The 24420-nt window shown below is 40.1% G+C and overlaps 1 pseudogene; it reads right to left on the bottom strand.

Moving 5' to 3' along the window:
- LOC139168934 (potassium voltage-gated channel subfamily KQT member 1-like) overlaps positions 1–24420 on the bottom strand; it is a 190181-nt pseudogene that overhangs the window by 69364 nt on the left and 96397 nt on the right.

Raw genomic sequence — 24420 nt, 5'->3', positions numbered from 1 at the left:
AGCTCTCCCTAATCGCCTGTACAAGAAGAGCCCTTCATTCCTTCACTCAAAATAGAATACCCTACGAGACTAGACTTTCAATCCTGGGTCTTGAAAGCTTAGAACTACGACGCCTTAAACATGATCTAAGTGTTGCCCACAAGATCATATGTTGCAATGTCCTGCCTGTCAACGACTACTTCAGCTTCAACCACAACAACACAAGAGCACACAACAGATTCAAGCTTAATATTAACCGCTCCAAACTTGACTGTAAAAAATATGACTTTAGTAATCGATTTGTTGAAGCGTGGAACTCACTACTGGACTCCGTAGTGTCATCCCCTAACCCCCAACATTTTACCCTTAGACTATCCACGTTAGACCTCTCCAGATTCCTAAGAGGTCAGTAAGGGGCATACATAAGCGCACTAGAGTGCCTTCTGTCCCCTGTCCTATAGTCTCTCCTATATCTCGTATTTCTCCTCTACTATATCCTCTATAACCTTCATTCTGTATTATTGGGTATTGGACAAAATAAATAAATATAAATAAATAAGTAGAAAGGAAGGAGAGGAGAGGAGGGAAGGAGGAGAGAGAGGGAGGGAGAGGGAGAGAACAGATTTTGCAGTATCCTTCCCCTGCCACGCCTACCAAGCCACAGCCACCAAACCACACCACACCCACCATGCCACGTCCACAGAACTGGTAGTACCTTCATTGTGTATTATTGAGTCTTGGACAAAATAAATAAGTAAGTAAGTCAGTCAGTCAGTAAGTCAGTAAGTAAGTAAGTAAATAAGTAAATACCGGTAAGTAAATAAATGAGTAAATGAGTAAGTAAATGAGTAAGTAAATAAATAAATAAAAAAAGAATAGAATAGAATAGAATAGAATAGAATAGAATAGAATAGAATAAAATAAAATAAAATAAAATAAAATAAAATAAAATAAAATAAAATAAAATAAAATAAAATAAAATAAAATAAAATAAAATAAAATAAAATAAAATAAAATAAAATAAAATAAAATAAAATAAAATAAAATAAAATAAAATAAAATAAAATAAAATAAAATAAAATAAAATAAAATAAAATAAAATAAAATAAAATAAAATAAAATAAAATAAAATAAAATAAAATAAAATAAAATAAAATAAAATAAAATAAAATAAAATAAAATAAAATAAAATAAAATAAAATAAAATAAAATAAAATAAAATAAATAAAATAAAAAATTTCAATGGATCCTTAATGGAACTAGAGCAATTTGTAAATTGTAAAAAAAACCAAAAAAACCCTACATGTCTTTCTGCACCCTGATTGCATCTTTACTATTAACATACAGGTATTGCCATGATAAGAACCCAGTGATTATGGCCGGAGCCTAAATTAGACTAATCTCTACTTTACCGTGCAATACAATTATTAACTGCGTGCGTGGGTGTGCATACACATACAGTTTATATAGTAGATAATGTATATTTTTGTGTGCCTGTGTGTAATATGCATGTACACATATGGCATATATACAGAGAATTAAATAGTATATTTTGGATGTTCAGTAATTGTAAATAGAGAGGGAAATTGTATCTCTTTAATGTGAGGAGAGGCCAGGCACCCTAACCCTAACCCAAACCCTTGACATGAGTGACGTCAAGTTGGCCACCTTTAAGCCAGTCACATGACCTTTACGCCACCCCAGTCACATGATCACCAAGCCACTCCCACCTGGTCACATGGCTGGCAAGCCACACCCACGAAATAAGCCACACCCACAGTATGGTAGTAAAAAAATTGGTAGCCACTGGACAAAAGTTGCACTAATATCAAGGAAATGACGGAATAAAATCGTAAAAAAAGAATGCAGAAGGAAGAAGAAAAAAATGAAATGCGAATGACAAAAATTAAAATAATTTTAAAATTATTTTAAATAATTACTGATAAATTGAATACAAGATTATATTTCTGCAGATTCCCTCAAAGTAGCATTTCTGCCACAGCTAATAAGGACACAACAAAAATGGTCAACCTTGGAAGCAAACGAGAATTATGGTTTATGAGTTTCAGAATAAGCCATAACTCTGAACATATCTTTGCATCCCGCAAAGGGGCTGAGTACAAACATTCCCCACTCGGAGACAGATTGAGAGTTTCAGACGGCGTTTCAATGAAAAAGTGTCCCAATGTAACCCATATTTATTTTACACATTTCTCATGACCGGTACATTTTTTTGGCTCAGATGTTGAGTAAAGGATGCAGGCTGACAGTCAACATTTCTGGAAAATGGCCAGAAAAAATAGCATCCCCCCCGCCCCCCAAAAGACCTTACCTTATCCTCCAATCTAATCAGTCTGGCTCCCATTGTGTAGTAGCCTTTGTCTACACCCTTTTCTACAAAAAAGAGGAGCAGGAATGAAAAAGAATTTGTGCTTGAATTGCAATAACTGACAATGTGAAGGTTACAAAAACCGTATTGCCGATATTGTTACAGTGAGAATATTTTCTGTGAATAAAAAGGATGTGCAGATATATTCTATGTAGTATAAGCAAATAACAATAACATTTATTTATTTATTTATTTATTTATTTTGTCCAATACATAATACACATTGAAGAGAATAGATATGTAATAATATAAATAAAGAAAAGAATAGAAGAAAAGATATAAAAGTATAGGTGAACATATTTGAAAGGAAGAAAAGATAAATGAGATAAGGGGAGACAATTGGACAGGGGACGGAAGGCACACAGAAGATAGAAACAGGATGAAACCAAGCGTTCTTTTATCGTTTAACTTTTTAATCTAAGACCAACTCCCTTTCCAAAAAACCCCCCCTCAATAGCTGATGAAAGAGTTGGTTCTGTACCTGGAAGAAACAGACCGGGTTTTCCAAGGGAGTGGTCCAGCCTAGAAAAGAAGAGAAGGGAGATTTTGATTCAGCAGAGTTCAAATAGAATTGAGACTTTTAAAAAAGAAAAAAGAAAAGAAAAGACGTCAATCATATTCCAAGCGAGAAAATCTCTGATCCAGGAGATAGATTTAATCTGAATTTCTTCCCATTGATTCCCAATTTCTTCCTATTATTGTAATAAAAGATAAATTTGTTTGGCTGTGATCATGACTCTGGTCAAACCGCTTTATAAAGCTTTAGTAAAGCCACACCTGGAATACTTACTAGTAAACATTCCATACAGTACAATGTCCAGGGGCGGGATTCAAAAATTTTAGCAAATTTCAGCAAGTTCTCTGGCTTGGTGCTGGGTTGGCGTGGCCATGGTGGGTGTGCCCTACTTAGCCTCCTGCACCATGTTGGTGGGGGGGTGGTGTTTTTGCCCTTCCCAGGCTCCAGAAGCTTTCCTTGAGCCTCCAGGAGGTCAAAAATGGCCTCCCCTGGGCTCCGGAGGCCCTCTCCAGGCCAGGAGCAGGCCTGTTTCTGGACTTCTATAACTTCTGGGAGGCCTGTTTTTTGGCCATCCCAGGTTCAGGAAACTTTCCCCAAGCCTACAGGAGGTCAAAAATGGCCTCCCCTGGGCTTCAGAGGCTCTCTGGATGCCAAAAATGGGCCTTTTTCTAGACATCAGAAACTTCTGGGAGGCCTGGATTTTGGCCGTCCCAGGCTCCAGATGTTTTTCTTGGGCCTCTGGGAGGGTGAAAATGGCCTCTCTCAGGCTCCTGAGCCCCTCTGGGGGTTGGAAATGGGCCCATTTCTAGACTTCCAGAACTTCCAGTAGGTCAATTATTCGCCCTCCCAGAGCATCCATGCAGGCCCTGCACTTACCTGACATCCAAAACGGACCATGTGGAGACTCCTGAGAGGGGCGGGAGGGGCGAGGAGGTGAGCAGGGCCAGCCAGTCCTTACAAGTACAGGTTCGGTGAACCAGATGTAAAATTAGCATCCAGTTCACCCGAACTGGTCCAAATTGACTGAATCTCATCCCTGACAATTTCTGATTGAAATGATCCAGCTGAGATGGGATACGTGGGCCTGATTGGGACGAATTGCAGAGGGGATACAGAAATAGAATTTTATGTCATTTTATTCTATTTTACATATGTATGTATTAAATTATTTTATTTTACCCTACTATAATTTTAAATGGTTTGATTAGAATTTTATTGGTAATATGTGTTTGAACAGGTACCTTGATATGGCCTATAGGCAGGGGTGGGCAGCAGGCAGGACGGGGTGGAACACAGTTCCACCGGCGGAAATGAAGATGTGTGCACAGCTCCAGCTGATCGGCGGCTGTCACTTCCTGGATTACTGGTCTTGGCTCGGCTCTCCTTTTTCTCCTTGCTGCTGCTGCTGCTGCATCTGCACTCCTTGCTTTTTTCCTCTTTCCTCCTTCCTGGCCTTGGACGAGCTTCCCTCTCTCCTGCCCGGCTCCCCTCCAGCCTCATGCAAGCAGAAGGTATGGGTGAAAGCGGCGCTGGTAGCATTTATGCTTCTGACAGCACCCATTCGCCTAGCTACCCAGCCTGAGGCAGGGGGAGCGACCCAGGAAGGAGAGCGTGGGAAACGTGAAGCAAATTGTCACCCCAGCGAGTGACACTAGTGAGGTTGTAAGTCGAGGACTTAACAGTTCATTTGAACGATGATGATCGTTCAAGCCACTCCCACCTGGTCACATGGCCGGCAAGCCACTCCTACCCAGTCACATGACCATTAAGCCACACCCACAAATAAAGTCACACCCACAGTGTGGCAGTTAAAATTTTGGCTGCCAATTACTGCCTATAGGCTAATCTATCTATCTATCTATCTATCTATCTATCTATCTATCTATCTATCTATCTATTATTTATTTATTATTTGATTTATTTGATTTTTATGCCGCCCTTCTCCTTAGACTCAGGGCGGCTTACAACATGTTAGCAATAGCACTTTTTTTAACAGAGCTAGGCTATTGCCCCCACAATCCGGGTCCTCATTTTACCCACCTTGGAAGGATGGAAGGCTGAGTCAACCTTGAGCCGGTGATGAGATTTGAACCGCTGACCTTCAGATCTACAAGTCAGCTTCAGTGGCCTGCAGTACAGCGCTCTACCTGCTGCGCCACCCCGGCTCATCTATCTATCTATCTATCTATCTATCTATCTATCTATCTATCTATCTATCTATCTATCTATCTATTTATCTTCTATGCCGACTCAGGGCGCCGTACAACATAATGTAAAAACAAATATAATTATTGTTAAAAAAGGAATTATTAATAAAATCGTAAAAAGCCCCCATATGCACTCATTCCCATTCATTCAATTCAATCATTCACAACATCAGCTGGAGACAATATCATCGCTCATGGCTCCCATGCCCGACAGCAGAGGTAGGTCTTAAGAGCTTTATGAAAGACCAGGAGGGTGGGGCAGTACATATCTCCAGAGGGAGTTCATTCCAGAGGGCCGGGGCCACCACAGAGAAGGCTCTTCCCTAGGCCCTGCCAGATGACATTGTTTGGCTGACGGGACCTGGAGAAAGCCGACTCTGTGGGACCTAACCAGTCTAGTAAAGTGACATCATATCTGTTGTTTCAATGGTTCCTGGATCTGATGTACCCACATTGAAATGCCTTGCCAATGGGTTCCCATTTTTTTTTCTCTCCATCCCTATTTTGATACCAGAGTTAAATTCATCCAGATGGCCACTTCTTTGGTCTGAGAAGAGGAAGCTATGCTATTCTCTGATATCTCGGATTTCTTTGCCCATCATCCTTAGCTTGGTCAAGGACAGGAGACCGTGACAGCCTTAATTCCCCCCAAAACATCAGAAGGATCCCAGGTATTCAACCCTTGAATGGCTGGGGAAAGGAGAACATAACTATATACTATATTTTATATTAGATTTATTAGATTTCTATGCCTCCCCGCTCCGAAAACTCGGGGTGGCTCACAACTAACCTTCTTTGGAGTTCTTTTATCCTAACCATCATATTGAGGTGTCCTTGAGAGTATTGTTCAATGACGTCACGGACATCGTAAGGTTTTCGAGCTTGCTGGAGGAGAAAAGAAAAAACGGGAGAAAAATAAATAAGCTTAAAATGCATAATGAATGGAACGTCCTCTTATTCCTCATGCATAGGAACCATATGCATATTACTATTACAGGCAGCCCTCGACTTACAACGATTCATTTAGTGACTGCTGGAAATGACAACAGCACTGGGAAAAGTGTCTTGTGACCGTTTGATGGTTGTTAAGTGAGTTTGACACTTTTTACAACCTTTCTTGCCACGGTTGATAAATGAAACAGTTGTTAAGTTCTCAACTGACCAAAGATACAATGGCCCTGAAAAAAGGGACTGTTTTTCTCACTTAGTGACCGTTACAGCAGCCCCATGGTCATGTGATCAAAATTCAGCCATGTAGCAACTGGTTCATAGTTATGACGGTTTCCGTGTCCCTGGCTAACATGATGCTCTAAGTCCTTAGGACAGTGATGGCAAACCTATGGCATGGGTGTCACAGGTGGCACGCGGAGCCCTATCTGCTGGTTCAGGAACTGTTGCCCTAGCTCAGCTCCAACGTGCATGTGTGTGACGACCAGCTGATTTCTGGCTTGCTCCAGCTCCAGGGAAGCCTTTGGATCCTAGGGAGTGCGAAATACGAGCCTCCTGGGGCCACCGGAAGTTGGAAAACAGTCCGTTTCTGGCCTCCAGAGGACCTCCAGGGGGGCGGGAGGAAGGTGTTTCTGCCCTCCCCAGGCATTGAATTATGGGTGTGGGCACTCGTGCACGCGCGATAACATGTGTGAACGCTCTTTTGGCACCTGAGGAAAAAAAGATTCACCATCACTGCCCTAGGGAATTGGGCAGCATATAATTTTAATGAATTAAATAAGTAAGTAAAGAAATTTTGCGACCTCCTGGCCAAGCAAGATCAATGGAGAAACCAGATAGCTCTAATTACTGGAGCCCCACCCAAACACAGGTGGCCTCTCTTATCTCCTGTAATATTTCTGCAATTGGTCTCTTCCATGCATAATTCTGCGCATGCGTCATCCGAATCGACCAAAGATAATGGAGATTGGCTTCCTGGGCTGTGTGCCAAGCCCCCCTCTTCCAAGTCACCCCCACCTTCTTCATCCGAGGAAACTGCACTACCTGATTCTGTCGGCAATAAAACAGGCCTATGACATGTTGATGTTTCCCCTGCATCAAATCTCCACATTCCTTGGGGCAGGAACTGGGCCAGAGCCAACCACAACATATACAGTGGTACCTCAAGATACGAACCCCTCGTCTTACGAAAAACTCAAGATACGAACCCGGGGTTCAGAAAAAATTTGCCTCTTCTTACGAACTTTTTACGTCTTACGAACGCCAAACCCGAACTTCCGGGTTTGGCGTTCGGAGGCTGCTGGGAAGCCCCCCGGCTGTTTTAAAAGGTGACAGCCGGGCTGCGGGACTTCCCAGCAGCCTCCGAACACCAAACCCGGAAGTTCGGGTTTGGCGTTCATAAGACGAAAAAAGTTCGTAAGAAGAGGCAATTTTTTTCTGAACCGTTCGGAGGCTGCTGGGAAGCCGCGCGGCTGTTTTAAAAGATGACAGCCGGGCTGGGGGGCTTCCCAGCAGCCTCCGAACGCCGAACGTGGAAGTTCGGGTTTGGCGTTCCGCTTCGGGAGGCTGCTGGAAAGCCCCCCAGCCAGGCTATCACCTTTTAAAACAGTCGCGTGGCTTTCCAGCAGCCTCCGAACGCCGAAGTTCGGGTTTGGCGTTCGGAGGCTGCTGGGAAGCCTCCCAGCCCGGCTGTCACCTTTTAAAACAGCCGCGCGGCTTTCCAGCAGCCTCCCGAAGCGGAACGCCAAACCCTAACTTCCGCGTTTGGCGTTCGGAGGCTGCTGGAAAGCCGCGCGGCTGTTTTAAAAGGTGACAGCCGGGCTGGGGGGCTTTCCAGCAGCCTCCAAACGCCAAACGCGAACCTTTCGTCTTACGAACCTTCCCCTGGAACCAATTAGGTTCGTAAGACCAGGTATGACTGTATATATTCTAGTCTCCCTTAATTTTCAAATTCAGCAAAAAAACATGTGACACATACAGATAGAATTGTCGACTATCAATAAAATTAACTGCCTTGGAAATGGGCCTGGGTTGGGCCAAGAGGCAAATAAGTAGCTGTGATGTTCCTTCAATACACCAGGGTGATTCGACACAAAAATATGTAACCCTTCCCTGGTGCAGAGCTGAAGGGATTGGATACTGTAGCCTAGAGGTTAATTTTCTGCCTTACAAGGCAAAGGTTGCAGGTTCAAGTCCCAGTGAGTGTATGGCTAGCTGATGAGGCCAAAATAAGGCCGAAATAGATCTATCCTAGTCTCCCTTAATTTTCAAATTCAGCAAAAAAACCCATGACATATATATATATATATATATATATATACACACATACACACACACATACATATATACAGTGATACCTCGTCTTACAAACGCCTCGTCATACAAACTTTTCGAGATACAAACCCGGGGTTTAAGATTTTTTTGCCTCTTCTTACAAACTATTTTCACCTTACAAACCTAAGCTGCCGCCACTGGGATGCCCTGCCTCCGGACTTCTGACCCGTTTTTGCGCTGCTAGGATTCCCCTGAGGCTCCCCTCCATGGGAAACCCCACCTCTGGACTTCTGTATTTTTGCGATGCTGCAGGGGAATCCTAGCAGCACAAAAATAGGCGCTTTGCTGGCAATGGAAGTCCGGAGGTGGGGTTTCCCAGCGAGGGGAGCCTCAGTGAAATCGCAGCATCGCAAAAACACAGAGGTCCGGAGGTGGGATTTCGAGGACTTCGGTGTTTTTGCAATGCTGCAATTTCACTGATGCTCCCTTCGCTGGGAAACCCCACCTCTGGACTTCCGTTGCCAGCGAAGTGCTTGTTTTTGTGATGCTGGGATTCTCCTGCTGGGATTCCCTTGCAGCATTGCAAAAACACAGAAGTCTGGGGGTGGGGTTTCCCATGGAGGGGAGCCTTAGGGGAATTTCAGCAGCACAAAAACAGGCGCTTCGGCTGGCAAAAGGGGTGAATTTTGGGCTTGCACGCATTAATCACTTTTCCATTGATTCCTATGGGAAACATTGTTTCGTCTTACAAACGTTTCGCCTTAAGAACCTAGTCCCAGAACCAATTAAGTTTGTAAGACAAGGTATCACTGTATATGTCTTTCTGTATTTAGCGCAAACTAAAAATGTCTCAGATGACAATCAGCTCGGAGACTTTTTCAAACTATAAACAAATAAAACAAAACCTCTTTATAGAATTTAGGACGGCTCACATGGAAACAAACAAGTCTAGAGTGGGGGCGGAGGGGGGGGGGGCGTGACAAAAAAAACAGTTTTAAAAACAGCACTCCTAATTTTCATTGGCTTCAGCCAGGCTGGCCTTGTTGCTCAGACTTCGAGGACCAGTGGGATTGGCTGAGACTGAGCACTAAAAAAAGAAGGAGAAGTAGAGAGAAAAACTAAACCTGGTAAATTTCCATGACAATGCTGCTCTTAATGGAGTAAACACACAGGGAAGATATGGTGAGTGAGAGAGGCTAACCCTGGGGGCTTTTGGTGGTTGGGAATCTGCATAAGCTCAGTGCGGAATCTGGGGCAAGTTAGGTCTCCTTTTTTTTTTTTTGGCTAGGGTTCAAGAGAGAAGGGGGGGAAAAGAAGGAGGGAGGGGGGAAAGGAGAAGGTACCCTGGAAAACTCAGAAGTAATTGAAAAATAACTAACAACAGCTCATTAGCTGGATTGTTTGTTTCCACTCTGCCCGAGACTGGGCTAACTATTAGCATGCATTCAGCACCTCCACTGGGCAGTGGGACCATGCTTGGAATCCGGCCATGGGATCCTAGAAATGGTAGATGAGCGGAGGGGGGGGGGAGAGAAAACAAAATAGGAAGGAGGGAGAGAGAGGGGGGAGGGAGGGAGAAGAAAAAGAAAAACAAAAGAGAGAAGAGGAGAGAAGAGAAAAAAAGAAAAGAAGGAAAAGAAAAAAGAAAAAAGAAAAGAAAAAAGAAAAGAAAAAAGAAAAGAAAAAAGAAAAGAAAAGAATGAAAGGAAAGGAAGAGAAGAGAAAAAAGAAAGGAAAGGAAAGGAAAAGGAAGGAAAGGAAGAGAAGAGAGAAGAAAAAAGAAAAAAGAAAGAAAAGGAAGGGAAGGAACGAAAAGGAAAGGAAAGGAGAGGGGAGAAGAGAGAATTAAAAAAGAAAAGAAAGGAAGGGAAGTAAAGGAAGAGAGGAGAGGAGAAGGGAAGGGAAGAGAAGAGAAGAGAAGAGAAAAAAGAAAGTAAAGGAAGAGAAGAGAGAAGAAAAAAGAAAAGAAAGGAAGGGAAGTAAAGGAAGAGAGGAGAAGGGAAGGGAAGAGAAGAGAAGAGAAAAAAGAAAGTAAAGGAAGAGAAGAGAGAATAAAAAAGAAAAAGAAAGGAAGGGAAGGAGAGGGGAGGGAGGGGAGGGGATGGGAGAGGAAAAGAGAAAAGAGAAGAAAAAAGAAAGGAAAGGAAAGGAAGAGAAGGGAGAAGAAAAAAGAAAGAAAAGGAAGGGAAGGAATGGAAAGGAAAGGAGGAGAGGGAAAGGGAGGGGAGAAGAGAAGAGAGAAGAAAAAAGAAAAGAAAGGAAGGGAAGTAAAGAAGAGAGGAGAGGAGAAGGGAAGGGAAGAGAGGAGAAGAGAAAAAAGAAAGGAAAGGAAGAGAAGAGAGAAGAAAAAGAAAAAGAAGGGAAGGGAAGGAGAGGGGAGAGGAGAGGAGAAGAGAAGAGGAGAGAAGAAAAAAGAAAAAAGAAAGGAAGGGAAGGAAAGGAAAGAAAGAGAGGAGAGGAGAAGGGAAGTGAAAGATGGGAAGAAAAGAGAAGAGAAAAAAGAAAGGGAAAGGAAGGAAAAGGAAAGGAAGAGAAGAGAAGAGAAGAGAGAAGAAAAAGAAAGGAAAGAAAGAAAAGAGAAAGGAAGGGAGGAGAAGGGAAAATAAAATAAAATAAAATAAAATAAAATAAATAAAATAAAATAAAATAAATAAAATAAAATATTAAAATAAAATAAAATAAAATAAAATAAGGAGGACTCCTGCCTTGTGGGTCTTTAGCAGCGCTCCAGTCTGGTAAAATTAAGGGTCTGCTTAGAAACGGGTTTGTTATACTTTCCTTTTTAAAAAAAAAAAGCTTTAAAATGATTACTTTTTCTCCCTTTTCCTCCTTCACTGTTGACAGGCGCTGACACATCCTTACTTCTGGCCAGCAAAACAGCCCGCCATTGTTTCCGCGGCAGGGCAGTTCTGCCAGGATGGCTCTGGATTGACTGGCAGGGGTTTTGAAGAGCATTTTGTTTTGGGGGGCACCCGTTACGCTCCAGATCTGGGGTGGGGGGGGTGTTTTGGAGGTGGTGGAAAGGGGTGGGGGTGTTTCTTGCTATTGAATCCCGATGGCTCAGAGCCTAGAGGTTTACAAAGCTTTTGAAAACAAAACGGGGTCAGGGGAATGGGGGTGGGGGCTCTCCAAATGCATAATTAATTTTCTCCTTTTCCCAATAAACTTTAATTTTCCAAACCTCCCTTTGTTGGTGCAGAATTAAAAGATTTATGCAGCTAAGTAATGCAAAGTGAAAAGTGGCCGGGCCCAAGCAAAGGCTTAGAATTAGTCAGCCCATAAATAAGGGGAATGAAAGCCACAGAGGAGAGGAGAGAGGGCATGAAGTTGGCACCTCTCCTCTCGCTCATTTTACTGAGTAGCTCTTTTTTAAGCATAAACATCAGGGGAAACCGAGGGCTACAGCAAAACCAGATGGTGGTTGAAGTCAGTGGCACAGTCACTCAGTTCAAGGTGAAGGCCCCAAGGCCCAGCTGCAGGTGATTCCCATGAGGGGAAAAAACCGATCTAGGATTTGAAAAATAGGGAGGACTCGTTTGTTCTCAGCTTTCTTTGACAGAGAGAGCAAAATATGTATTTTTTGTGGTATTTTGGAACAAGTAAACAATCTCATCATCCCTCCCTTCCTTTCCCCCTCCTTCCTCATTCCTTCCTCCCTTTCTCCTCCCTCCCTCCCCTCACCTCATTCCTTCTTTCCCTTCTCCTCCTTGCCTCCCTTCTTTCCTTCCTTCCTTCCCTGCTCCACCCACCCTCTCTCATTCACTCACTCACTCCTCATTCCTTCCCTTCCCTTCCCACTGAGTCCCATTGGAGTGGGCGGCATCAAAACAAAACAAAACAAAACAAAACAAAACAAAACAAAACAAAACAAAGAATAAATGAGTCTTCGGAGAGGGGCGGCATACAAATCTAATAAATTATTATTATTATTATTATTATTATTATTATTAAATAATAAAATAATAAAATAAAGTAAAATAAAATAAAATAAAATAAAATAAAAATAATGTAAAATATAAAATATGAAATATGAAATATAAAATATAAAATATAAAATATAAAATAATATAAAATATAAAATATAAAATATAAAATATAAAATATAAAATAATATAAAATATAAAATAATATAAAATATAAAATATAAAATAATGTAAAATATAAAATAATGTAAAATATAAAATAATGTAAAATATAAAATATAAAATAATATAAAATATAAAATAATATAAAATATAAAATATAAAATATAAAATATAAAATATAAAATATAAAATATAAAATATAAAATATAAAATATAAAATATAAAATATAAAATATAAAATATAAAATATAAAATATAAAATATAAAATATAAAAATGTAGGAGGACTCCTGCCTTGAAGGCCTCCAAGGTTCCTTCCAGCCTTAGGACTCTATGATTCCGGCTGATTCCACCAATATCCGGCCTACTACATTACCTGAAATTTCCTTCGAGCTACAAAATACTGCATCCTTCTTATGACCTTGATAGCTGCACGATGGGTTTCTGTTAACCTGAGAGAGAAAAAATAAAGAATGCAACACACTTTAAAATACTATTGAATTAAAAAAAAACACATTATCTCCTTTTCTCCACCAAGTGTACAACTGTGTATCTTTGCCTACATCTCTCTCTATATATATATATCATGTTTGGCTCTTTATATTTTTCTCGTTTGGAATCATTTTAGGGCAACATTTCTCAATTTCTGCTAGCTGCATCCTCTCAGTTCAGAACCAAGACGCCCTTTGGATCATATTGAAAAATTTTTAAGGTGAGAAGCAGAAGTAATTCTGAGAAATATTTCTTGGGGCAGCAGCCAAAAAAACCCCAATGCAATCCTAGACTGCATTAATAGAGGGATAGAATCAAAATCATGTGGCATTGGACCAGAATACCTCCGGAACCGCCTGCTACTGCACGAATCCCAGCGACCAGTTAGTTCCCACAGAGTTGGCCTTCTCCGGGTCCCGTCGACTAAGCAATGTCGTTTGGCGGGCCCCAAAGGAAGAGCCTTCTTTGTGGCGGCCCCGGCCCTCTGGAATCAACTGCCCCCAGAGATTAGAACTGCCCCCACCCTCCTTGTCTTTCATAAACTACTCAAGACCCACCTATACCGCCAGGCATGGGGGAGTTGAGACACCTTTCCCCCAGGCTCTTTATATTTTATGTTTGGTATGTATGTGCTGTTTGGTTTTTAAATATGATAGGGTTTTATATGCTTCTTTTTTCATGTTAGATTTGTTTCGCTATAATATTGTTTTTTATTATTGTTGTGAGCTGCCCCGAGTCTACGGAGAGGGGCGGCATACAAATCTAATAAATTATTCATTATTATTAAGTTCTAGTACTACTTTACCAAGCCTTAGTAAGACCACACTTGGAAGACTGCCTCTGGTTCCAGGTCACCCTGTTATATATATAAAAAAGATGTTGAGACTCTGGAAAGAGTGCAGAGAAGAACAACAACAGTGATCCACTCCCAGTGGTGGATTGTTACTGGTTTGTTACCGGTGGTGGGAGACTCCGCCCACTCAACCGGACATCTCTGCGTATGTGCAGAAATGCCCTGAGCATGCACGGACTCCCAATAGCGAACTGGTGGGGAAGGTAATTGAAACCCACTACTGATGAGGGGACTGGAGGCTATATTTCCACCAAAATAAAACATCCCCTGATAATAAGCCCCGTCAGGTTTTTGATTACATGCCAATAAGGCCAAGTGCTTATTTCAGGGTTCCAAAAATATAACACAAGGTCTTATTTTTGGAGAAACACGGTAGTTGTTGTACCTCCAAGAAGTGTTAAGTATATTTTCTGCCAGCTACCACAAGTTTCCTCCTTGCTCAAGAGTAAAGGAACACTGCGCTATGGATTCACCCTAGAAGTATTTTCGACTACCTGGGACCATATCTATAAATATTACCCCGTGTAATTAAAGAGTCAGTTTTACTTCTTTACAGAAGACTGTGTGTGAACCTCCCCAAAAGACTTGTTCAAACAAATACATTTATAGCAAAATATCTTCCCGTGCGGACCAGAGAACAAGATTCTCATTGATGTCTTCCCAAAATATGCAGCAGGGGAGTGAATCCTAGATGGATTTAAAAGAGATAAAACTTTCACATTGAGCTGATGAATCTCAAATTATCAAAGCCCTCTACGCTTCCATAAATATTCTGGCTGAACCCTAAGTTTCCGACAAGTCAAAGGCAATTTCTATCTCCATAGCAGTGGTGAAATCTAAATTTGTTTCCTACCAGTTCTGTGGGTGGGGCTTGGTGGGGTCATGTGACCGGGTGGGCGCAGCTATGTAGTCAGGTGACTGGGGGGATCAAAAGACAAAAACTCACTTTAATAATGTCCTCCTGGAGCAGGGTTGGACTATTATTATTATTATTATTAATTAGATTTGTATGCCGCCCCTCTCTGAAGACTCGGGGCGGCTCACAACAATAATAAAAAACAATATTATAGCGAAACAAATCTAATATTAAAAAAGAAGCATATAAAATCCTATCATATTTAAAAACCAAACAACACATACATATCAAACATAAAATATAAAGAGCCTGGGGAAAAGGTGTCTCAACTCCCCATTGCCTGGCGGTATAGATGGGTCTTGAGTAATTTACGAAGGACAAGGAGTGTGGGGGCAGTTCTGATCTGCGGGGGGAGTTGATTCCAGAGGGCCGGGGCAGCCACAGAGAAGGCTCTTCCACTGGGGCCCGCCAAACGACACTGTATAGTCGACGGGACCCGGAGAAGGCCAACTCTGTGGGACTTTATTGGTTGCCGGGATTCGTGCGGTAGCAGGCGGTTCTGGCTTTAAAGGTCATAACCAACACTTTGAATTGTGACCGGAAACTGATCGGCAGTCAATGCAGGCCACAGAGTGTTGTAGAAACATGGGCAAATCTTGGAAGCCCCATGATGGCTCTCGCGGCCGTGTTCTGCACGATCTGAAGTTTCTGAACACTTTTCAAAGGTAGCCCCATGTAGAGAGCGTTGCAGTAATTGAACCTCGAGGTGATGTAGGCATGAGTGACTGTGAGCAATGACTCTCTGTCCAAATAGGGCCGCAACTCGTGCACCAGGCAAATTGTTTAATTCTTAAGCTTTCCATTGGTGGTTTGGGGGTTTTCCAGCACTGTGTGTATGTGAGCCTAGCTGCAGTAGTAAATATGGAGGATCAGATATTTGATGTTCTTGTTATATTGATTTTTGAATATTCCCAATAGTAAGAGCAATTCTATTGTTGGTTTTGTTACTTCTTGTAACAAATTATGTATTTTGCATTGGTTGCCGATCAGTATGTATTTTGCATTGGTTGTCTGTATTGGTTGCCGATCAGTTTCCGGTCACAATTCAAAGTGTTGGTTATGACCTATAAAGCCCTTCATGTCATCGGACCAGAATATCTCCAGGGCCGCCTTCTGCCGCACAAATCCCAGCGACCAGTTAGGTCCCACAGAGTTGGCCTTCTCCGGGTCCTGTCGACTAAACAATGTCATCTGGCGGGACCCAGGGGAAGAGCCTTTTCTGTGGTGGCCCCGACCCTCTTGAACCAACTCCCCCCAGAGATCAGAATTGCCCTCACCCTCCTCGCCTTTCGTAAGCTCCTTAAAACCCACCTCTGTCATCAGGCATGGGGGGACTGAGATATTCCCTTCCCTCTAGGCCTATACAATTTATGCATGGTATGTTTGTGTGTATGTTTGGTTTTTAAATTAGGGTCTTTTAAATTATTTTAAATATTAGATTTGTTATATGTTGTTTTACTATTGTTGTTAGCCACCCCGAGTCTACGGAGAGGGGCAGCATACAAATCTAATAAATAAATGAATGAATGAATGAATAAAAAAATAAAATTAATTTAAAAAATTAAATTAAATTAAATTAAATTAAATTAAATTAAATTAAATTAAATTAAATTAAATTAAATTAAATTAAATTAAATTAAATTAAATTAAATTAAATTAAATTAAATTAAATTAAATTAAATTAAATTAAATTAAATTAAATTAAATTAAATTAAATTAAATTAAATTAAATTAAATTAAATTAAATTAAATTAAATTAAATTAAATTAAATTAAATTAAATTAAATTAAATTAAATTAAATTAAATTAAATTAAATTAAATTAAATTAAATTAAATTAAATTAAATTAAATTAAATTAAATTAAATTAAATTAAATTAAATTAAATTAAATTAAATTAAATTAAATTAAATTAAATTAAATTAAATTAAATTAAATTAAATTAAATTAAATTAAATTAAATTAAATTAAATTAAATTAAATTTGGACTAGTATTTTCTCACTTTGGGACATAACCGTCACATATGAAAGAAGGTACCCCCACTGCAGTTTCTTGGTCATTTCTAGATACCAGCTGGGTAAGGTCATTTTCATGGCACCTAAAGGGCCTGTCAGCCGGCATTAATCATTCTCAGTATTCTCAAAGATCTCTACCCTTAAGAGTTTTTTTCCTTTTCTAAATACTTCTGTACTCATGCAATCTTTGGGATTATTCCAAGTCTACTGATACCTCCCTCCTGGATTGTGAACAGTGCCATTGTGGATACCAAACAATGCGTTTATTATTCCTGTATCTAGTGAGGCAAGGAGAAAACAGATGAGAGAGGAATTTCCCGAAAGATCTTGTACTAAATTCTCTGCACCCAAGCCACAACCAGGAAGGAAGGAATCCACATGGAAAGTTACTTGCTTTACTTTACAAGAAGGAAGTGATATGACCCAAAACTATACGGCTCAAAAAAATAAAGGGAACGCTTAAACAACACAATATAACTCCAAGTAAATTAAACTTCTGTGAAATCAAACTGTCCACTTAGGAAGCAACACTAATTGACAATCAATTTCACATGTTGTCAGCACATTCAACTTTGTTCAGAACAAAGTATTCAATGAGAATATTTCTGTTCTGTCTGGGTCACTCCAGAAGCCAATACCAACCCAAAAAGAGAAGCCAGACACACTGGTAAAAGGCAAAGGCAGTTTTATAAAATTCAAGAAAAACACAGGTAACAGAAAATGTCCTTGCAAACAGGAAAATGCTGTATCTTCAGATATATCCATGAAGGCAAAAGTCTATGCAGCAATACAGAATTCTTGCTGCCAAGCCGAGGCTGTAGATAGCAGACCTACACCTCCCACGGGTCTTCCAAAGCTGCTGGGCCACAAGCCAGGAACAGAGACGCCGAGAAACAAGACAGGATAACGCAACTCCAAACTGATAACACTCCACATGGCTTCAAGGGCCTGCCTGCCTTTTAAACCCTGCTAAGGAAGACCACACCCAAACCCAGCTGTTCCTAATTCAGTGCTGATAATACTTCTTTAATTGCTCCTTTCTTTGATCTGACAGTCTCTGTCACATGTCAATGATGGCTTGAGCCTCATCACCTAATGACTCCTAACTACTGGCTGGGGAGAGCCCCCCCCCCCCCGGGGCTCTCATGCTATTTTCCTTCATCCCATTCCTGATTTTCCTCTCCCCCATCCGACTGTTCAGCCCCCTCCTCTTCGCTGTCATCCTCCTTCGGGCATGGAGCCAGCAGAGACACAGCTGGTCCCTGAGCAGCCTCAGGCTGAACCACAACAATTCCATTCATTCAGATCTAGGATGTGTTCCCTTTATTTATTTTTTGAGCAGTGTATATTTATTAAGTCTCCAAATCTATATGCCTTTCTTCTGCGGTACTATCGGACCAGAATATCTCCAGGACTGCCTTTTGCCGCACGAATCCCAGTGTCCAGCTAGGTCCCACAGAGTCGGCCTTCTCCAGGTCCCGTCAACTAGACCAGTGTTTCCCAACCTTGGCAACTTGAAGATATTTGGACTTCAACTCCCAGAGTTGAAGTCCAGATCTCTTCAAGTTGACAAGGTTGGGAAACACTGAACTAGACAATGTCGCTTGGCGGGGCCTAGGGAAGAGCTTTCTCTGTGGGGGCCCCGGTCCTCTGGACTCAGCTGCCCCCAGAGATTCATACTGCCCCAACCCTCCTTGCCTTTCGTAAGAATTTGAAAATGTATTTATGCCGCCAAGCTTGGGGTCATTAGATCCAAGCCTCTGGCCATTGAATGCCTACTATGTTTGGTTTGTACTGAATGAATGATTTTTGATATTCAGGTTTCATACTGTTTTGAACTAACTATTTATATTAATTGGATCCAATTGTATTTTGTACACTGTTTTATTGTTGACATGTTGTGAGCCGTCCCGAGTTCATAGAGACACATACAAATCCAATAAATAAATAATAAGTGGTATTGTATGGAACTATGTGTAATATTAATGGTTAGCTGCTGTATGTTTGGAACTGTATATGATTGCTTGATTTGGATATGTATGTAGCTAACTGTTTACTAGTTAATTTATTGTATACATTGTAAATTATATTTATACTCTTACTTCTTAATCTGTGTTATTGGTTGAACAACCACCGCTGCTCCAGATACTCTGTTTCAAGTTTGGTATTCTAATATTTGGTGTAAGCCAAGTGTGGAATACTAACAGGATCTTAACTACAGGTCAGTCTATAGGCCAGTGTTTCCCAAGCTTGGCAACTTGAAGATATTTGGACTTCAACTCCCAGAATTCTGGGAGTTGAAGTCCAAATATCTTCAAGTTGCCAAGCTTGGGAAACACTGCTATAGACCAACACAACTATATGTCATGGTCCCTTGTCCATTTCAACCCAGCTTTTACACAAATTACCTGGCTGGACACCCAGATAAATAAATACACCTATAAACTGCCGTGGCTTTTGACTTTCACATCGACTCATCATTTAACCAAGGGAAATTTCGCTAGAATAGCAGAGCACAGAGCACAAAAGCCCTATATGGCATTGGACCAGAATACCTCCGGGACCACCTTCTGCCGCACGAATCCCAGCAGCCGATTAGGTCCCACAGAGTTAGCCTTCTCCGGATCCCATCGACTAAATAATGTCGTCTGGCAGGGCCCAGGGAAAGAGCCTTCTCTGTGGCGGCCCCGGCCCTCTGGAATCAACTCCCCCCTGAGATTAGGACTGCCCCCACCCTCCTCGCCTTTCATAAGTCATTAAAACCCATCTTGGCCACCAGGCAAGGGGAAATTGACACACACACACACCAATTGTCAAGGTTGGTGTATGGTTGGATTGGATAGTGTGATTATTTTATTATAAGGGGGTTTAAATTGTATTTTTTAAAAATTGGATTTGTACACTGTTTATGTTGTTGTGAGCCACACCGAGTCTTCGAAGAGGGGCAGCATACAAATCGAATAAATTATTAAATTAATTATTATTATTATTATTTTGAAAATGTTGACTACGACCCTCAAGAGTCTTCTTCCCAATGCATCTGCACAACTGCAATTTTTAAGAGAAGAAAGATCATTCTGTAGATGTGAAGTGCTAAATTATATATCCCAGCAGCCGGTCAGGTCCCATCGAATTGGCCTTCTCCAGGTCCCCTTAGTTAGACAATGTCATCTGGCGGGACCTAGGGGAAAAGCCTTCTCTGTGGCAGCCCCGGCCCTCTGGAATCAACTCCCTCCAGAGATTTGTAGCGCCCCCACTCTCCCTGCCTTCCACAAGAGTTTAAAGGCCTATCTCTGCCAGCAGGCTTGGGGCCATTAAGTCTATCATCTTGCCCCGCTCGTCAAATGATATACAGGGTTTGATTGATGGAAAGTGAGTGATTGGCTTTCTTAAGAAATGGGGTTTTAGTATGTTTTAATTTTAGATTTCTATATGTTATGTATTCACTTTTGTTGTGAGTTGCCCTGAGACTGAGGAATAGGGTGGCATAGAAATAGAATGAATGAATGAATGAATGAATGAATGATTGAGTGAATGAATGAATGAATGAATGAATGAATGAATGATTGAATGAATGAATGAATGAATGATTGAATTAATTAATTAATTAATTAATTAATTGATTGATTGATTGATTGATTGATTGATTGATTGATTAATTAATTAATTGCATTTTAATCCAGGAATGGCAGCTATTGACTTTATGGTGAAAATGTGTTTTATTGATGTATTTTGAGGTATATGTGTTGTTGTATATGAGATAAATGCGGGAGGAAAAATAAATAAATATTAAAAAAAAAAAGAACAGAAGGATTGCTCTTCTGTCAATGGCCCAGGACATATGTTCTTCAAGGAGATGAATGTTCAGAATGGTGGGGAAGCTATAACCATAACATTGACCTTCTGGTCAGGCTGCCAGGCTATTTCTGCCTCGCGTATGCCTAAAGAATTGCAAATTTCAGCAGAACTGTAGATAGGACAGAGTAATGCAAGCCATGGTGTGGAATGCCACCTTATCTGGCCGGTTGCCTGATTTATCTATTTCAAGAGGCAGCAGACAAACCCTCTGATCAAAATAGCTGCAGAGGAGAGGAAATGAGGTCTGGCATTGGAGAGAGACCCTTGAAGAATCTCACGAGGATGTTAGTGGCCCTTTGCTCTCTGTGTTAAGGCCTAAAACCTTTGACCACCTCCTCTTCCTCCTCCTCCTCCTCCTTCTCTTTCTTGTTCTTCTCTCCCTCTTCCTCCTTCTTCTCCTCCTCCTGCTTATTCTTCTCTTCTTCCTCCTCCTTCTCCTTCTCTCCCTCCTCCATCTCCTCTCTTTCTCTGCTCCTCCATCTTCTCCTTCTCCTTCTTGTTGTTTCCCCCTTTTCCTTCTCCTTCTTTCCCCATCTCCCTCCTTCTTTTCTTTCTCTTCTTCTGCTTCTCCTCCTCCTCTTCTTCTTTGCCTTCATCTTCCTCTTCTCCTCCTCATCCTCCTTTTCCTCCTCCTCCTCCTCCTTCTGCTTGTCCTCCTCCTTCTCTTCCTTCTCCACTCTTCCTCCTCTTCTCCTCCCCTCCCCCTCCTTCTCCTTCTTCTGCTTGTTCTCCTCCTCCTCCTCCTCTTCTTCTTCTTCTCCTCCTCCTCCTCCTTTCCCCCATCCTCCTCCTCCTCGTCTCCTTCTCCCCTCCTCCTTCTTCTCCTTCTCCTTCTTCCCCTGCACCTACTCTTCCTCCTTCTTCTCCTCCTTTCCTCCATCCTCCTTCTCCTTCTTCTGCTTGTCCTCCTCTTCCTTCTCCCCTCTTCCTCCTCTTCTCCTCCCTTCCCCCTCCTCCTTCTCCTTCTCTTGCTTGTTCTTCCCCTCGCCCTCCTTCTTCTCCTCCTTTCCCCCATTCTTCTTCTCCTTCTCCTCTTCCTCCTCAGATTCATACTGTGAAATGATCTGCTTCCTTGAGCTTTCAGTTCTGTAAGTTGTCCAAACTTCTCTGATTACTTATCCGCTTGTTCGTGTGTCATTCAACAGTCAAGTCTGGACCTGTTACAAGAAATCCTTCTTTACAAGCACTTCCCCATGGCCAGGCAAAGGTCTTTCAAACTGCCAGAGCATTTATGACAGCATACAAACCCACCTTTCGAGTGTTTGTTCCTTATAAGTTTGACTTTAAGTCACAGTACTAATTTTACTGAGACGGAGAGCGGGAGCTCAGGTCAAGGACATGGCACTCTTGGATTTCAATATCATAAATCAACAAAGGGAGGTTTGTGGATGGGATTGTATTTCCCTGAAATAAGCTGGTTCACAGACTGGCTCTTCTGGCTACCTGCTTAGAGTACTCAGGAAAGGCCACACAACCTTCAGTCAAACCACCAGTTATAATGATTCCTGGACTGGGCAGTGTTGAAAAACATTTTAATTTTAATTTTAATTTTAATTTTAATTTTAATTTTAATTTTAATTTTAATTTTAATTTTAATTTTAATTTTAATTTTAATTTTAATTTTAATTTTAATTTTAATTTTAATTTTAATTTTAATTTTAATTTTAATTTTAATTTTAATTTTAATTTTAATTTTTTTAATTTTAATTTTTTTAATTTTAATTTTAATTTTAATTTTTTTAATTTTAATTTTAATTTTTTTAATTATTTTAATTTTAATTATTTTAATAATTTTAATTTTAATAATTTTAATAATTTTAATAATTTTAATAATTTTAATAATTTTAATAATTTTAATAATTTTAATAATTTTAATAATTTTAATAATTTTAATAATTTTAATAATTTTAATAATTTTAATAATTTTAATAATTTTAATAATTTTAATAATTTTAATAATTTTAATAATTTTAATAATTTTAATAATTTTAATAATTTTAATAATTTTAATAATTTTAATAATTTTAATAATTTTAATAATTTTAATAATTTTAATAATTCTAATAATTCTAATAATTCTAATAATTCTAATAATTAATTTTAATAATTCTAATAATTAATTTTAATAATTCTAATAATTAATTTTAATAATTTAAATTTAAATTTTAAATTTAAATTTTATTTTAATTATTTTAATTTTAATTATTTTAATTTTAATTATTTTAACAATAATTTAATTTAATTTAATTTAATTTAATTTAATTTAATTTAATTTAATTTAATTTAATTTAATTTAATTTAATTTAATTTAATTTAATTTAATTTAATTTAATTTAATTTAATTTAATTTAATTTAATTTAATTTAATTTAATTTAATTTAATTTAATTTAATTTAATTTAATTTAATTTAATTTAATTTAATTTAATTTAATTTAATTTAATTTAATTTAATTTAATTTAATTTAATTTAATTTTTAATTGTGTTAATTTTAATGTTAATTTTAATTTTAAATGCTGCCCAACTCCCCAAGGACTCTGAGCAACTCACAACAAAAGAACAATGAAAAAAAACAATTTAAAAACCCATAAATAAAACCATGCATATCTTTTATCGTTTTGCCATTTCGCAATTAGACTGCTTTGCCTTCCCTTGGCTTGAAGCTGCCCTTCAAGTGAACTTTAGCAGCTGCAGCTGGCACAGAGGACAGCAAGAACCAGTTCAAGCACATTAACACTTGTGACTAGAGCCCTTGTTATTTTCATGGCTAGTTCAAATCTTCCTTCCCTAAATTGAGTGGTGGGCACTTGAGCCTTGAGAGACCAAGGAAGGTGGGCTGAGGAGCAGGAATTATTATTATTATTATTTATTAGATTTGTATGCCGCCCTTCTCCGTAGACTCGGGGTGGCTCACAACAATAACAAGAATAATGTAAGAACAAATCTAATAGGTTTAGGTTTAGGTTTATTGGATTTATATGCCGCTCCTCTCCGCAAACTCGGGGCGGCTCACAACAACAATAAAAAACAGTACAGTACACAATACCAAATCCAATGCCCACCCATCCAGTTCCAATTGAAATTAATAATCTCATAAAAAACAGTATATATAAAAAACAGGCACACAGTCAATCAATCAACAAAACAACATGGGCAAGGGGGAGGTGTTTTAGTTCCCCCATGCCTGACGGCAAAGGTGGGTCTTAAGGAGTTTACGAAAGGCAGGGAGGGTGGGGGCAATCCTAATCTCAGGGGGGAGCTGGTTCCAGAGGGTCGGGGCCCCCACAGAGAAGGCTCTTCCCCTGGGTCCCGCCAGACGACATTGTTTAGTCGACGGGACCCGGAGAAGGCCAACTCTGTGGGACCTAACCGGTCGCTGGGATTCGTGCGGCAGGAGGCGGTCCCGAAGATATTCTGGTCCGGTGCCATGAAGGGCTTTATAGGTCATAACCAACACTTTGAATTGTGACCGGAAACTGATCGGCAGCCAATGCAGACTGCGGAGTGTTGGAGTGATATGGGCATACTTAGAGAAGCCCATAATTGCTCTCGCAGCTGCATTCTGCACGATCTGAAGTTTCCGAACACTCTTCAAAGGTAGCCCCATGTAGAGAGCGTTACAGTAGTCGAGCCTCGAGGTGATGAGGGCATGAGTGACTGTGAGCAATGACTCCCGGTCCAAATAGGGCCGCAACTGGCCCTAATTTAAAAAACACTTAAAAACCCATTATTAAAAGCAAACATACACACAAACATACCATGTATAAACTGTATAGGCCCGGGGGAGATGTCTCAGTTCCCCCATGTCTGACGGCAGAGATGGGTCTTAAGAGCTTTACGAAAGGCAAGGAGAGTAGGGGCAGTTCTGATCTCCGGGGGGAGCTGGTTC

This window comes from Erythrolamprus reginae, chromosome 6 (genome assembly GCF_031021105.1).
Source record: "Erythrolamprus reginae isolate rEryReg1 chromosome 6, rEryReg1.hap1, whole genome shotgun sequence".
NCBI classification, from domain to species: domain Eukaryota; kingdom Metazoa; phylum Chordata; class Lepidosauria; order Squamata; family Dipsadidae; genus Erythrolamprus; species Erythrolamprus reginae.
Note: the sequence above shows the minus strand (reverse complement) of the source record. Positions and strands in the feature narration are given on the sequence as shown.